Source organism: Pinus tabuliformis, chromosome 9, assembly GCF_031772625.1.
Source record: "Pinus tabuliformis cultivar Carrire ecotype Pingquan chromosome 9, CPIR1, whole genome shotgun sequence".
Classification (NCBI taxonomy): Eukaryota; Viridiplantae; Streptophyta; class Pinopsida; order Pinales; family Pinaceae; genus Pinus; species Pinus tabuliformis.
This window is the reverse complement of record NC_142307.1, coordinates 752,600,321-752,618,803: the sequence shown is the minus strand read 5'-3', so window position 1 is coordinate 752,618,803 and position 18,483 is coordinate 752,600,321. Positions and strand designations below refer to the sequence as shown.

General features: G+C 37.0%; 1 pseudogene; it reads right to left on the bottom strand.

Moving 5' to 3' along the window:
- The window catches only part of LOC149150880 (uncharacterized), a 46,547-nt pseudogene that overhangs the window by 4,388 nt on the left and 23,676 nt on the right, over positions 1 to 18,483 (bottom strand).

Here is an 18,483-nt window from a genome sequence, read left to right as displayed (position 1 = left end):
GAGAGGCATGCCTGCATTCCATCTTTTCGAAGATCTATCTTTCATTATCTTGGGAGAATGGTGTTCTAAGACTTAGGAATCACTGGCAGTAGTATGTTGATTGAGGGCTCGGAGGTGGCCAGTTGTAGCAAATCCTTGCACAATTGAGCCTACGGTTGGGTTGAGAGTCATCCCCAAAACCTTGTTGTCATCTGGTAGACATCGATCATAGGTAATATAGGTATGTACTTATTTGTTGATTCTGATTTTAATTAGAAAATTAATTTTATATTTACTTTGGGTTTTTACAGTGTGCATCTTACTTGACTTGTGACTCAGCTTAAAATCAGTTACCTGATAGAAGCTTATATGACTTACTTGTCTTGTGACTCTCTGCAACAACCATGAGTCGCCTTTGGAGAACTGATGCCATGAAGCGGAAGATGGCACACATACCAAACATGACTATGATTGGGAAGGCATTGAACTTACATAAAGAAGAAAAGAAAGAAAAGTTTGAGTGATTTCAAAACTTTTAAATGGTTTCCAAAAAAGTCCATAAAACATTCCAAAACAAAAAGTTCCTTAGTTAATAAGACTTGTTAATCCTCGTTTATATACAATACAATGCTCCTGCTCATGACATCCATATTATAAAATGAGATTAGAAGGTCTTGTGGCCTTACATTGTAAAGCACAACACAGACAAATATGTTCAAAGGTATCTGGAAGAAGTTCATAATTATGCTCCTAGACTCCTTAGGAATGTATTGTGATCACATTTTCATAATCGAGGGCCAGAAAATTCCCACACAGGCCTCAAACACACGGAAACCAAGAAGCCGGAGATGCCATCCTGGTGTAATGCTTCCACCTTTTTCTGTGTTGGGCTCTAAAAGGAACTGCTCATAGCAAGCACACAAAATGTCCTCAGATCCACAGTATGCTGATGTTTCATATAAGTAAATTCTATTAGAAGAGACAAAGGAATTGTAAAGCTAAGACATAAAGTGGTTATGAGAGGAAGGAAGAAGGATCCTGCAGCAATAAGGAATACAATCTGCATGTAGCTCTCCACCTTGACTACTTGGTAGGCCAGGAGTCTAGAGGGAAGGGAACTTCCCAGCATTGAAGACAACATAAATGTTGCAAATATGAACCAATGAGGAATATCCTATTCATTTGGGCTCAGAGCAGGTGTCCAAAGAAATACAAATGTGTACATTGAACCTTCAAATAAGGACTCTCTAGCTCCTAGCAATGCAATCTTCTCATCTACTCGCCAAAATTAGCAACATAGTTGTCAAGACTAAATATAAGGAAAGTCTCTACCATCATTTGTCTATCTGATGTATAGTTCAAAGAAGGCAAGATATTTTGAGATCATAGAGTTTAAACACTTACCTGAAGCAATAGTTGTGGTAGCACCCTTGAACTGAGTAAATAGATCCTTATTCTTTGAAGGATCTCCATAGTTCTCTGTCTAGGTGGAGAAGATAATGGCCATCCCTATAGCTAAGAAGCATGTTGCAACATCAAACGGAGAAACTGGACCAAAGCCTAGAGTGTCAGCAAGGGTATTGGCAAACAACCCAGAGAGAATGGCTACAAGACCATTGCCAAGGAATATTGCCTTTGAAAAGGTGAATGATAACCATTGTGGATCAAAACTCCTCTGCAAGAAACAAAAAAAACCTCAAGTGACCAGAATATCTTAGCATATGCCTTGCTAATTTTTCTTATATTTCTTTCTACAAAAGGTAAAAATTGTCTTCAGATTTCAGGCAAACTCCAACAACACATTAATGAGAGAGAGAAACTACATGTTATCAAAAATAATTCTAAATACACCATGTCATTCAGTAGTGTTACATGTTAGAAAATTATATATTACAGAGAAATGGAACACATAAAATATTGCAGAGATATAAACATAGAAAACTTATAAAACAAGAGAGACACAGATATACGTGGTTCACCTAGTTTTGGCTACGTCCACCCCGAACAGCAAGTCCTTCCTTTCTATTATCCAACAAAATGAAGAGACACAACCTATAGCAGATCCGCTATAATATTCTTTGTTTTCTCTCACTGTCTCACCTCTCTGCTTCTCGCTCAAAGAATACACATATATTACACAGAATCAATACAATGCCCTCATACAAAGAGAGGGGTTGCCTTCTAGGGAAAAAACCCTAAACTAAACATAAGTTCCACCATCATATCATCTCCCTAATGAATGGCTCAGATTGACTAGAAATTACTATACTTTTACAAGGCAATTTTACATCTGTTTTTAGCTTTGGGGGCGCTGCCCCCGAAACCCCCCACTAGGGGGGGCTTCCCAAATGGCGCATCCATCCCCCCCCTATACCCCCCCTGCAGCGAATATTTTACGGGCAACGTTGCCTTCCCATTTCGAACTGGGGTCCAATGTGGCGATACCTTTGAATACATAAGATAATCAGGCTCCACACCGAACATTGCATGCACAGGATGTAAACATGCAAAAACTACCCCAACTTTCTATGCAAGATGGATATATTCATTACCTTGAAATGTTCAACAACAAGCCATGATTCAAAAGATGAAAATAGAAGAGATGTGGCAATGCCTCCAAGAATACGGCAATCATCAATATTTTGTACTCAAGAGAATGCTTTGTAATACAACTCAATATATACATTATGCAGTATGTTATACAAGTCCTCTTCCAACCCATGTAGAGAGAACAACATATTAGAATAGATCTATTTTATTAGTTATTTTTGTTCTCAGTAATTGCGACAATACAAGTGCACAGCTACAAACCATACGGAGTGTTAATATCTTATTTTTTATCAGTTGAAGATCCCACAATCGTGCCAAATAACATAGATGACCCGAATCCTGCAATGAAGAGTCTTCCAATATCTCCTTTCATGAAACAATACGTGCTGTAAAGATAGTAAACGTAGGGTCCTTGTAACCAATCTCTAGCTATGTTACAATGAAAAGAGAAACCATTAGGTGGAGGAAAGTGTCGGGTTAGTATTATCAGAATGAGTAAGCCAATAACGTCCAATTCTGTAGAGTATCTCTATTTCATGAATGCCTTGTCAGCAGATGAACCGGGATATCAACCAACCACTTAATAACTTATTGGACAAAACCAAAGAAGATTTACATCACAAACCCAAAACATCTAGAATTACGAAGTTAAATAACTACTGATTCAATTTGTACGATATCAATCCTATAAGCGTACTGATCTATAAACAGGTCAAATTACAACAATAACCCCTACTGATAAAACACGCATGGACAGTCAACAATATTTCCTTTCAACCTGGAGTTGGTTCACCAGTAAGGTTGAAAATATGTCAAGCCAAAGAAAGACTACCTTTTGTGGTGTCGGGGTATGCTTTTCTTAATACTTTGAGTGAAAATGAAAAAAAAAGTGAACTTTCCTGGCTGGATATTGACAGGAATTTGACAGCTATTGGAGCCACGACTTCAAAACTTGGTTGAAATTGGAAAAGGGAGTGGAAAAACTGTCTTCTAGCACATGTTGCAGCATAATTTTTTTTGTGTGATCCTCATTGAATCTTATGAGCCCTTTATTGATGCTTATATCATTGGTAGTCATAATTAAACAGGGCAAGGAACCTGAGGCAATTAGAATCTCATAGTTAAAAAATTTAAAAATGTTCCTTGGGCATAAATGATAATATTCATGCAAAAATCCCAATCTATGCATCTGAATTCCTGTGGAATGTGCCAAAATGAGAACGCAGCAGGTGCAGTTAAAAGTGGAAACAACAAACAAGGGCTATGAAATTGGAAAGAAGGCAACCCAAGATGTTACCTAAAGGGCTTTAGCGCTCCTTCTCTAGTCTCTTGAGCACTGAATGAACAACTCACTGAATGAACAACTCACTGAACTTTGAGCACTGAACCACTGAACTTTGAACAGAACAACCACTGAACTCTGATCACTGAATGAACAACTTCTGAACAGAACAACCGAGCTGTAAACAGGGTATAGCAGAATAGAACAGGTATAGCAGAATAGTGAATGAGCACTGAACAACCGAGAGCTAAATTCATTGTTATGGCAGCAAGGCAGGTCGTGCACAGCAAAAACAACTAGCATTGTTATGGCAGCAGGTCGTGGAAGAGTAGTGGAAGAGCAGAAAGCGGAAAGCAGGTCGTCGTGGAAGAGCAGAAATCAGAAAGCAGTTTTGGTGAGGGAGAAATAGTCTGAGATATTTAGCCAGATGTCAGAGAACAGATGTCAATCAGACCAAGACCATATGCCAGACCAAGACCAGATGCCAGATGTCAATCAGACCATATGCCAGATTGATGCGAGATGTCAATCAGAGAATCAAAGTGTAGACTACTAAACTCATTCAAAAGAAGGCCTATCGGCCTAAAAGTGACCATATAAATATGATTACGTGATAACAAGAGAAAACAATTTATCTTTTAAGTAATTAAAATGACTATTTAAATATGATTACTTCATAACAAGCGAAAACAATTTATCTTTTAACTATGGCCAATGCCAAAGTAGATGATTGAGGACTGGATACCTAGATTCAGGTAATTTTCGTTGGGTAATGTCATGCATTGGTATATTTAATTTTAATTTGTATTTTCATGAATATGTATTATGTTGGTGAATGCTAAAAAATGTAGTTGAGAAAAAGGTTATAAAACTTAGTTTTTGTTAGGTTGTAAAGCCTTATTTTAAGCCAAATTGTAACACTCACCCACCAATAATATAGTAATTAATCAATTAAATATCAATTAAATTAGTTAATATCATGCAAATACAAGTGTACAAGTATACTGGAATACATAACAGAAAACTTTGTTATATTAATTAGTGTGATCTTTATGACTAGGTGTAATGTATTGTTGCATTAGATAACATATTGTTGCATTAAAAATTACTAGTTGTAATGTAATGACTTTATATATTAACATTGTGATCATACTATTGCTAAGGTATCGACATTTATTTAAGTTATTATATAATTTTAGAAGTCAGGCTTGGTAACCCTCGCTCAGGAGAACACTCTAGAGACTCAGAGTCCCACCACCCAGCATAATTGTGATTAATTGTAATGGGGTTCAATTGTCCTAATCTCCACCATCCAAGCACTAGGGTTTCAATCAAACAATGTAGGTTTCGAAGAGACAGTTGATGGTAATTGGTGTTGCCTCAAGCCCCCTACCATAATTGTCTCTCTGCCATTCCCATCTAGTAGCTCTAGAACTCACCTTGCCAAAAGTTTTGGTCTCAATTCCAACCAATTTCTTATCAGTGAGTCAAGAATCTCATCGCTACCCTCATATATTTTATCCATACATTATTTTGAGAATTTATACAAGAGGTTTGTTTCTGATTTTGATGTGTCTAGGTAGTATGGAGGATGAAACATTTTGGTTCTCTGGCATTCGTGCACTGGCACACATGACGTTTATTACCCAACCAGGTAACATGATTTTCTTGTTTTCCTATCTTATTCTTTTCCTCAACCCCTTCATTATTTTTTGAAAAACCTTGGCATTTTCTTCTTCTTTCTTTTTTAACTCTTACTTTGGTGACATGAGCTCCTCCTATGCTCCACCATTCCTTTGATGTGGCTTCTCAGGTATATTCTTTGTTGTTGCTATGGTTTTAATTCCCTTTCAGGGTCTTATTTTTTTTATTTGTATTATACTTAGTCTGGCGCAACATTATTTATACTTTGATCTGACTATGTGTATGATCCCATGACTCTCTTGTTCTACCCTGCAAGTGAGATATTCAATTCTGATTTCTAGTTTTCTTTACAATAGTCTAGTTTCAAGATACATGGCAACTGACATTCCCACGGATTTTCACTGTTACAAGTTCCTAGGTTTTCTACAGCCAGGGGCTTGAATTTCATTTGTTAAAGGATTGTTGTATTTAATAACTTTTTAAATTAATGGACCTTCATATTCCCTTGATGGGCTATGCATTTTTTTCTTAAATAAGCGACTCAAGGAATCATTCCGTGGACCATATTTTCATTCTTCTTTTCCAAGGCTTGTCTGGTTGAAGTGAAGGAACCTTCTTCTTGGTTTGACTATAAATTTATAAAAATTCCCAATTTTTGTTTCAGTATATAATTTTGGAGACCATTACTAGCAGTTCCTTTTTTATTTAACAGTGTGCTTCCTGCCTTTAATTATCAATTTTTTTGGTATTTTGTTTACTTTTGCATGCAAGGTTAATTACACTTTATTTTCTGTTAGTGATATGATTCATATATGAAACTTATACATTTAAATTTAAGAATTTCATGCCTGACCATGTCATTGAATTTTGTTGTAATAATAGTTACTTCATTTTGTTGTCTAAGATTACTTTGTTTTTATCATACATAGTAATACCACAATGTTTTAATATTATTATCCAACGATGATACTCAATTCCCTCAAGGGAATGGAATCTGACCCATCAGATTCCATCCCTTCTATTTTGTTTACTTAGAAACTTTCAGGTAGGAATGATGGACTATTCTCCTGGTGAACCCTTGGTTCCTCAATGAGACCTAACCTACTTCTCATTTTAATATAACTATCCCTAAGGGTAACTACCACGACATTTATGAGTATGAGTGGAATATTTACTCCTTTCTTCTTAGTGCTAGTTTTGTTTACCCTAGCACTTATACAAATACACATAAAAATGAACTTTATACTAGTTAGTAGTGGGGTTCAATATTTTAATTCCAAGTTTTTCCAAGAACATATAAGTTCCTACCAATCATTTCATTATTCTTATTCCTTTTTGGTTTTACACATAAAGAACCTATTGTCATTATTCTTTACCATAGGTAAACTAACATCAAACATTCTTTTTAGTGCAGAAAGAAATCATAATTTATATCACCTAAGAAAAATTATACCCATTATCTTTCTTGAGCAATACTTTATCTAGTATGAAATTTCCAATATACTTACCTACATACATTATCAGAAAATTAATCTAGAAAGAAGACACTTTTCCATATTTTGAAAGAGGAATTAACTAATAAAATTTAGTTTCCAAATCTTTTCGAGAGATAGTACCTTAAGGAAACATATCAATTATGATTTAATTATAATGGTACTTATTTATCTTAGTTAGCTCAGCCAGAGAAATAGAACCAAGAAGAAACTCCTCTAACCACCCAACCTATGAGATTTGAAATTATGTCCAGGTCTCCCCCTAAGCCTCTTAGTTTCCAGAGAAGTTTAAAACAACAACTATTCTAGGACCTCAAGACCTCTAGTCTAGTCCAAAATTTTATTCCAAGGTTCCACTAGTTTGTAACCATCTCAAGAACACCCTTCAGTTGTACACCTTCCCAGCTTGACAGCGTCCTATCCAAGTGTTCTCTTTTATTTGTTGCATCAAGCTTTCATCCTCCTAGTTGGCCTCTTCTAGTTAAAGTGAAGGTACTCCTCCCATTTACTTGATTGTTGCATTAAATACATTCTTAACATATCTTCAAGAAATTGGTTTACTCCCTCCATCTTCCCATCGGTTTGTGGGTGATATGTTGTGCTAAACTAAACCTGAATAAAGAGAGTTTTCTATAATTCATATGTGAAATTTACATCTTTGTCTGGAATCGTAACCTTTGGAATTTTGTGTACTCTAAAGATCTACCACATAAATATATCTATAATTTGCAAAGTTTTGTATGTACATTGAACAGAGATGAGATGGGTTACTTTAGTCATCTTATCCACTGCCACCATTATTGCATCATTTTGTTTCTTTGTTTTAGGCAAGCCTGTTATAAAATATAGAGTAATTACTTCCTAGTTCCACTCTAAAATGGGTAGCAGGTGAAGAAACTTGGTTGGATGTTGGTTTTCAACCTTGATTTGCTGACACACTAGGAATTTGGCCAAATATTCAATGATGTGTTTTCTCATTTCAAGAAAATAATATTTTTTTATTTATAGCATAAAATAGTTTCTGAAATAGGGGACAGGAAGCATAAGGTATTTTGTGAAATTCATCTAGTATGAATTGTCGAACATCTATTTGATTGGTAACATATATTATTCCCCTAAAGGTTGATAAATTATCTCTATTTGTGCCATACTTAGTATGTTGTTAAAAACTATTTAATTGTTTAGTTTGCTACCACAAAAACATATATTCCGGATGCTTATTCGTAGCCTCCTTAATCTTATCTGAAATATTAGATTCCACTTGCCTATATGAAATTTCGTATATGTGATGTGATTTTCTACTTAATGCATTAGCTACATGATTTTCTTTCCATTTTAGATGCTTAATATTGTTGGAAATAATATTGAGAGGGGGGTGAATCAGTATTAATAGATCAATAATTTTATTTCCCAAACAGATTTATATACGCTACTCCAGTGAAGTGAACTAGCATGTACACGCAACTGTTATTAGAGAAACCAATGTATATCCAGAGAAATTGTGATTCAGACAATTTATCATGTGTTGATCTTAAACCAGTACATCAGTAACTTATTAGACAGTGTTGTAAAAGCATAATAAAGCATCACACATAAGAAAGACACATGAACACCAAGATTTAAGGTGGAAACCCAATGTGGGTGAAAACCAACTGCCACTATCGTCTCTGTCTTCCTTTAATAATAAGAAAATCTATTTACAATCTTGTACTAGTGCAGACTCATACCAGTAGGTAGGTACTCACGTGTAGAAGGCTACAACGTTCTCTCATTTTCCATCTTCTACTGGAAGGGAGCTGCAACCACCTAGCTCTTGTACAAGCCATTTTGTTTACCAGTACGTAGGTGCCAAAATACAGAAGGCTACAACCTTCTATCTTCCTCCAGAGACCACGTTTCATGAATTTTTAGACTAGATACTCCTGGATCACAACACCACAATATGAAGGCCACGTTTCATCCAGTTTTCATACTGGACCCTTCAAAAACTTTTAAACTTAAACTGCATCAAATAGCATTCAGTTAATCTGAACAATCAGATCACTGACACCAAAACACTGTGTTGAACCCAGAAACCTACATCATCATTCAGAACTAGTTGTAACCTCAGAAACCATGCATCAAAGTGTATACACTACTTTGTTGAACCCAAACTGTGTGTATACGCTACTTATGTTAATCAAACCTGCGTATACCTCCAAAACTACTGTAGACATAAACTTTTCAATCAAGTTTGTGCCAACCAACAATACACTGAATATTTACTGTCAACTTACAGAGCTTTACACAGGTAGCGATAGATATCACTTCTTCTCACTTATACAGTCAATCAATCAAATACCAGCCTCCTTATGCATTCTGTTTTACATTTAGATGTAAGAAACTTCATTGAGAGACAACAATAAAACAATAGAATTTGATCAGATAGATCAGTCAGATATGAAAAAGAAGCTTTTCTTTTGTACACACTATTTTGAAGAGTATAACCTGTGTGTACACGCGCTTTTGAAGAGATGAACCAGCATACATATCTGCAAATATCAACTCATAAGTTTGTTGCACTTCTAAACTTCAGAAAAACCCAGATCACGATATTTAAAGAATAAAACAGGTGTACACAGTTATATCTAGCCCAACCAATATCAAATCATTCAATAATAAGTCACTTCAGGTCTCATGATCCTGATCCAACATTGAATTCAAGGTGCACAAAGTATTTTAGATCAAATCACAAACATAGCCCCTACAACATAAAATATACTTCAGATAGAAGTATTCCTTAGAAACCCATACACTTGCACACCTAGCCTTATGATATTCTCCTCCTTATATAACTTTAGGCCCTTTGTGAATACCTTGGACCAAAACCACTTAGGAACAATACCTTGGACCAAATACCTAGGGTGAATACCACGAACCGAATACCTAGGATCAATACCAAGGACCAAAACCTAGGTTTTCGAGTCATGTACACGCTTTTATTTATGTGGGAGTGCATGTATACGTATATGCTCTTTTTGTTATGTGGAAAAGCATGTATACATTTTTTTGACTAAGTGGACCAATGTGTATCAGATTTTTCCTTTACCTTTTTTATTCTAATTAGTTGACCTTACTCCCATATTCCTATTCTTCTGTACAATTTCCCGGTAACCTCTGAATATATCTGTTGTACTGTGAGTTTCCTTTTACCAAAACTGAATTGACCTGTGAGTGAGTTGCCATCAAGGACAACACTTGTATCATAATGCCAACAATCTCCCCCTTTGGACTTGATTGCAACCATGATGGTGTTGATTTCTACAAGATGTAGAAATTGTTAGAGATAACAAGCAAGACCGAAATTCTCTCCCCCTTTGACATCAAGGGCAAAGGGAAAACCGGGATACTCTTCATATCTGAACAACTGAATATGATCATTCTTCCCTTAGGCACATGCTGAATTCTCTAATTAAAATCCCTCTTTATGCATGCTCTGATATCATTGTACATGTTGTGATGTACTAACCGTCCATGCTCCCCTTGAGCACATGCAGAGTCTGCAAAAATATTTTCCAAAAGAATAACATGACTCTATAACTCAAATATGTGAGTTTTACCTTCCTATCACCAATGACTCATACATACATCAATCTCCCAATCAAGTGGGGATATACCAAATTTGACTCATCCACCCAACCAAGTGGGGATATACCAATTGTTTATACATGAAAGAAATACAATAAATATTACGTCATCCATCCCATGCAAAGTGGGGATACAAATTACATCATTTGTCTAATAGGACTCATTCAAATGTATGAGAAATCATATCACATCCTAGACTTTTACATGACTTAAGCAAAAAATGGTATAAATATCTGAAGACATAGTTGGACTCAGCAACCATAATTCCAAAAATGTAGAATGTGTGTGAAGGCTAATGCTCCCCCTGAACCTGTGCTACCTTTGCATTGTTAACAAGTCATTAATCAAGGCATCTTTGTCAATCAGATAAAAATTAATGAACAAATCATATCGTTAGAATGTAATCATCAACATCAGACAGAGCACCTATATCAGAGTCTGACCCACTGTTTTTCCCATAAGAAAAACATATACACTCCTTTAGCCACAGAAACCCATGTGTATACACTACTATACTTCATGAAACCCACGTATAATAACCTTCCTCTGAAAAACTAGATTTAACAGCGGGATGATGCAACAACTACTCCCAGCTTTTGTTTGAGATATTCAAATGTTTCTTTAGGCAGTGGTTTAGTGATTACATCAGCAACCTATTCTTCGGAGGGAACATACTCCAATTTGACCTTTTTTTCAAGCACTTCTTCTCGTAGAAAATAGTAATTGATGGGTATGTGCTTGGTCTTGGAGTGCATGACTAGATTTTTTGAAATACTATTGGCACCTGTATTATCACATAGAATGGAGATGGGTGGAGTATATGTGATCTGAATGTCTTGCAAAGTTTGCATTATCCAAAGCAGTTTTGTGCAGCAAGATGCAGCAGCCACATATTCTACTTTAGCTGTGAATAAAGCAATCGAACTTTGCTTCTTACTAAACCAAGATACTAACCAGGAACCCATATAGAATGCACCACCACTGGTGCTCTTTCGATCATCAAAACTTCCTACCCAATTGGCATCTGTATATGCATGAAGAATAAGGTCTGTATCTTTAGGATACATGTAGGTTTTAACCCTGTACAGAAATTACCTGCATACGAATTCTAAAACACATAAAATAAACAATGCGAGAGCATAATACATAAAACACATATACATAGAGATTTGCCCCTGGATCCCAAAACCGAGACTACCAGCTTTATTTTTCATTATGTTCCTTTCAATGTTATAATGCATATTTATACATTCCAAAGCATCCAATACCATGAAATGAAAACCATCGCATCTAATACCATGGACCGAAAACCATCACGTCCAGAAACATGTGCGAAAATCATGCACAAAACCATAGGTGGTTCCGCCCAACCTAACATAGGGTCCAAAACCAAAATTTTCTGGGGTGCTGCCCCGGACCCCATAAAGTGGGGTTACGGGTACACCTCAAACCCCCTGTGAACCGCCCCCCCTACACAATCGGTGCAACGAAGGGGGGCTTCGCCCCCCTCTAAGCCCCTGGTTAACCACATGGGCTAGTCGTGGAAAGAATATAACACAACCCAACATTCTCCCACTTGTTTTTTTCTTTCCACAGCGGGCCATAGGAGAGCTTAGTCATTTTTCCAACCCTGAAACACCCATTGTCTCTCTACACCAAGAGAACTTCTCAAACCTCACATATTTTGTAAATGCATCCGCAGTATTCTTCAAAGTGTCCACCTTTACCAGCAACACCTTTTTGTCTTCTATCATATCCCTCACAAAGTGATACTGAACATCAATGTGCTTTGTCTTTGAGTGATATGCAGGGTTCTTTGCCAAGAAAATTGCACTTTGGCTGTCACAGTCTATACTTATAGCTCCCTGTACTAACCCCATACTTGAACACAATCTCTGCAACCAAACTGCTTCCTGGCTTGCATGAGTGGCTGCCATGTATTTTGCCTCTGTAGTTGATAATGCCACTACAGATTTTTTCTTACTCATCCAACTGATTGAACCTCCAAATAGGTTAAACACATACCCACTTGTAGATCTTCTCTGATCCAGATCTCCAGCCTAGTCTACATCAACAAAGCCACGAATATCCAACATTTTGTCCAATCCTGGTCTTCCTTGGTAGCACAAACCATAATCACTAGTGCCACGCAAATACCTAAAAACCTGCTTCACTGCTATCCAGTGCTCCTTCCCTGGTTTTGACATAAACCTTCTCAATACTCCCACTACATGTGCAATGTCTAGTCTAGTACAGACCATTGCATACATCAGGATACTGACTGCACTTGCATATGGAACACAGGACATGTCCTCTTCCTCTTCTTGTGTCTTGGGACACTATTCAGCAGATAACCTCTCACATATAGGAATAGGAACCTTCACCGGTTTACTATCCTGCATATTAAACCTCTGTAGTGTTGTCTCGACATACTTCCTCTCATTTAACCAGAGCTTCCTCTTTTCCCTATCTCTTTTAATTTCCATGCCCAAAATATAGTTTGCAGCACCAAGATCTTTCATGTCGAATTTGGAGGACAATTGGGTCTTCAAATCTTGGATAATTTCTTTTTCCTTTCCAACCAGCAACATATCATCTACATACAAGACTAGATAAATAACACAGTCACCAAATAATTTAAAATACACACAGTGATTTGCTTTGCTTCTAATGAAGCCAAGTCCCCGTATAAATGTATAAAATTTCTGATACCACATCCTTGGTGACTGTTTTAACCCATACAAAGACTTCTTTAACTTGCATACCAGTTCTTTCTTACCCTTCACCACAAAGCCTCAGGTTGCTTGATGTATATTTCCTTTTCCAGATCCCCATGAAGAAATGTTGTCTTCACATCCATTTGTTCTACCTCAAAATCAAAAGCAACATCAACAGATAAAAGTAATCTAATAGAAGTTACTTTGGCAACAGGAGAAAAAATATCACCAAAATCAATTCCCGGCACCTGGGAATAACCTTTTGCTACCAACCAAGATTTGTATTTCTCCACCTTTCCTTCTGCATTTGTCTTCTTCTTGAAAACCCATTTGCTACCAATGGTTTCCTTCCAGCTGGCAACTCCACCAGATCCCAAGCTTCATTTTGGTACAAAGATGCCATTTCATCAACCATGGCCTCTTTACAGAATTTTCCATCCTCTGAGTCCACTACTTCCTTCACAGTTCTGGGATCATCATCAGTAATAAACAAAGCAAAATTTGAACAAAAAGCATATGGACTATACCTATATGGCTAGCTTCTTTCTTGAACTAATCTTCTCACACTCGGAGTTTGTGGCTCTTCATCTTCTGATTCCTCCTCTGTTGTAGAGTCTGATTCTTCCTCCTTTATCTCAAACTCTATCTTCTCAGGCTCCTTTGGTTGGACTTCATGTTTAATAACATATTTAACTTCTCTGAACACCACATCTTGGTTGTACACAACCTTCCTTGTTACTGGGTTCCAAAGCTTATAACCCTTTAAACCATCCTTATACTCAATAAAGATGCACTTTTCAGATTTACTGTCCAACTTGGTTCCTTTCTCCTTTGGAACACATACATATGCATCACATCCAAATAATCTCAGATGTGAAAGAGAGGGCTTCTTACCAGTCCATACCTCTTATGAAGTTTTATCCTCCAATGCTGATGAAGGTGAGCTGTTGACTAGGTAACATGATGTCTCCACTGCCTCTACCCAAAATTCCTATCCTAACCCAGCACCACTAAGCATGCTTCTGGCCCTTTCCATCAATGTCTTATTCATTCTTTCTGCAACTCCATTTTGTTGACGTGTCTATGGAGTAGTGTTCTGTCATGCTATACCACACTTTTTACAGAATTCTTCAAATTCCTTGCTGCAAAACTCTCCACCATTATCTGTCCTCAGCACCTTTATCTTCTTCTCTGTCTGATTTTCCACGAGAGCCTTAAATTCTTTAAAAATGTCAAAGGCTTTAGATTTCTTCTTAAGGAAATATATCCATGTATTCCTTGAGAAGTCATCTATAAATGATACATAGTACACAGACTTACTTAGTGATGGAACCTTCACAGGTCCAAACACATCACTATGCACAAGTTCTAATATCTGTTTCGCCCTCTTACTACTAGAGGGGAAACTCACCCGATTCTGCTTCCCATATACACAATTTTCACAGAAATCAAAATCCAGAAAGCTATTAATCATACCTTCTACCATACCTTTACCATGAAGTATTTGAAGGCCCTTCTCTCCAATATATCCAAGCCTTTGATGCCACAACATGGTCTTCTCACCAGAGACCACTAGATTTTCTGCTCCACTTTCAGGAACCATAGAACTGTTGCACCCATCAATAACAATGTAACCTTGCAGCTTGTACAGAGTTCCAATTCAAACTCCCGACATCAATACCATTGCTCCCAAACCATTTTGTAGGTATCCTTCTCAAACATTGTTTTTACACCTGCATCATCCAACTTGCTTACAAAAATTAGATTTCTGGCCAATGCAGGAATATGCAGAACACTCAGAAGTGTTCTAACCCTTCCACCTTGCAACTTCAACTTTACTTTTCCACGAACAATGATTCTAGCCTTCCTATCATCCCCTAAGAAGACATCACGACCATCGTATTTCTCATAATCGCAGAACCACTCTCTATGGGGAGCTAAGTGAAAGGATGTACCTGAGTCAATCAACCATACCTCATGATCTACATTTGTATTTGAAGAAGCCAAGTACACACCCCCACCTTCATCTGAGGTGGTTTTTGCCTCTGCAAAAGGAGAATCATTAGATCCCTTTCCTTTATCAGGTGCTTTAGATTTACAGTCCCTTTTGAAGTGGCCTTCCTTTCCGCATTTCCAGCACACCGCCTTTACAGCTTTTCTTGGAGATTTAGATCTCCCACTCGATGACTTATTTTTGTTTCTGTTCTGGGACCATCCTCGTACAGACAAGGCATCACCATTATGGCTCTCCATATTTTTCCGTCTCATATCCTCTGCTAGCAAGGCTGAGATTATTTCATCAAACTACAAGGCAGCTGCATTGCTACCTATTGCAATAGCCAGACTATCCCATGAATCTAGTAGAGAAAACAACAAACTGATGCACTTATATTCATTTGAAATTTTAATATCAACAGAGCCTAACTGACTTACCACAGTATTAAATGCATTCAGACGCTCTATCATTGAGTCTCCATATTTCATCCTTATGTTATACATCTTTTTCTGCAGGAATAGTTTATTCACCAGAGACTTAGATTGGTACAAAGTCCCTAACTTGTCCCACAAAGCCTTCACCGCAGCTTCCCTTGATACATTCAGCAATACTGAATCTGAGACACATAATCGTATTGTGCTCTTTTCCTTCCAATCCAACTTCTCCCATTATTCATCGGACACTCCCATTGGTTTAGTACCCGGATCTACCGTGATCCACTAATATTTATCCACCAACAGATCCTGCATCTTGAGTTTCCACAACTCAAAACTCTGACCATTAAATTTCTCAATTTCTATCTTTCCACTGCTCGCCATCTTTTTTCACCACTAGAATCGATCTCACATATCTCCCACTGAACAGGATCTACCACAGGCCCAAGTGAAACCCCTCAGCAACAAAGGCATCCCCTTGAAGCCAAAACCTGGCTCTGATACCAAATGTAGGTTTTAACCCCATACAGAAATTACCTGCATACGAATTCTAAAACACATAAAATAAACAATGTGAGAGCATAACACATAAAACACATATACATAGAGATTTTCCCCTGGATCCCAAAACCAGGACCGCCATTATGTTCCTTTCAATGTTAAAATACATATTTATACATGCCGAAGCATCCAATACCATGGACTGAAAACCATCGCGTCGAATACCATGGACCGAAAACCATCGCGTCCAAAAACATGTGCGAAAAGCATAGACAAAACCATAGTTGGGTCCACCCAAACCAAAATTTTTTGGGGCGTTGGCTTGGACCCCATAAAGTGGGGTTACAGGTATGCCTCAAACCCCCTGTGACCCCCCCTTGCTACATAATCGACGCAACAAAGGGGGGCTTCGCCCCCCTCTAACCCCACGGTTTACTACGTGGGCTAGTCGTGGAAAGAATGTAACACAAACCAACAATACCATAGTCCAAAGTCCTGAGTTCCTTGACGATATTTGAAAATTCTTTTGACTGCCTGGAGATGTGATTCCTACGGATTTTTTTGGAACCTTCCAACAATTCCTATTGCATGCATGATGTCAGGTATGGTACATGTTAGATAAAGCAGACTTCCAATCATAGATCTGTAAGTTGTTTGGTTTATTGTTGGTGATTCATCATTAGGGCTGAGACTACATCCTATTACCATTGGAGTACATATTGGTTTAGAATCTTCCATTCCGTACTTTTTCAATATTTTCTTGAGATATTTGGTTTTTGAGATAAAGATACCATCTTTTGTTTGCTGAACTTGTAGACCAAGAAAATAAGTAAGTTCACCAAGTAATGACATTTCAAATTCTTGTTGCATTATTGAAGAAAAATTCTGACTCATGGATTCTTCATTGCTACCAAAACTGATATCATCAACATAAACAACAATAATTAGAAATTTCTCATTTTCAATCTTTATTTATAAATTTCTATCTGCAAAACCTTTTGTAAAGCCTTTCTGTTGTAGATATTTGTCAAGGTGGTAATACCAAGACCTTGGAGCCTGTTTCAGACCATAAAGAGCCTTTTTGAGTCTACATACAAGTTTTGCATCATTTCCAAGAATGAATCCTTCTAGTTGTTCAATATAAACTTCTTATTCTAAATCTCCATTAAGAAAGGTTGATTTTACATCCATTTGATATACATTGAATTTTAGAAAACTAGAAAGAGCAAGAAACATCCTTATGGCTTCAAGTTTGGAAACAGGTGCAAAAGTTTCTTTAAAATATATACCTTCTTATTGGGCATACCCTTTGCAAACAAGTCTTGCTTGTTTCTAATAACTTCTCCATTTTCATTTAGTTTATTCTTAAATATCCATTTCGTTCTATAATATTTTTATCATGAGGTCTACGAACTAATTCCCAGGTATCATTCTTTTCAATTTGATCTAATTCTTCATCCATGGCCTTGACCCAACATTCATCTTTGCAGGCTTCATTTACATTCTGAGATTCTGTGGAGGATAGTAATGCTAGATAATTTGAGGTTCCTGTAAGAGTTCTTCTTGTCTGTACTCCAGACCCTTTTTCTCCTAGAATTTGATATTCTAGATGATTCTTCTGAAAATGCCTGGATGGAGTCTTTTCCCTATCTGTTGTATCTTCTTCTGGCGCTTTATTGGTTTCTTCTTCAATATCATTTTGATTTGATGCGGGAAAGCAATCCCCATCTTCCTCATTGTTATATTCCTCTATTGAATTCATCTGTTCTGGATTTCTACATGCTTCATCAACTACAACATCAATGCTTTCAACAATTTTCCGAAGTCTTTTATTATAACATTTGTATCCTTTAATTTTGGAAGAATAACAAAGAAGAATACCTCCGTCTGCTCTGGGTTCAAAATTACCAAGTTTTTCATCATTCCTTTTGATAAAACATTTTCTTCCAAGAGCTTTAAAGTATTTTACTGTAGGAGGCTTACCATACCAAAGTTCATGTGGAGTTTTAGTGCCATTTACCCAAACATTTTCTTTGTTGAGAATAGTCACGACAGAAAATGCAGCTTCACCCCAAAAGGTTGCCGGAGTTCCGGATTCATCTAGCATAGCTCAAGCCATTTGTTGAATTGTTTTGTTCATCCTTTCTACCACACCATTTTTTTGAGGAGTTCTTGTGGTGGAGAATTGCCTTTTTATTCCACGTTGCTCTCAAAAGTCAAAGAATTCATCTGATATGAATTTCCCTCTCGATCAGATTTG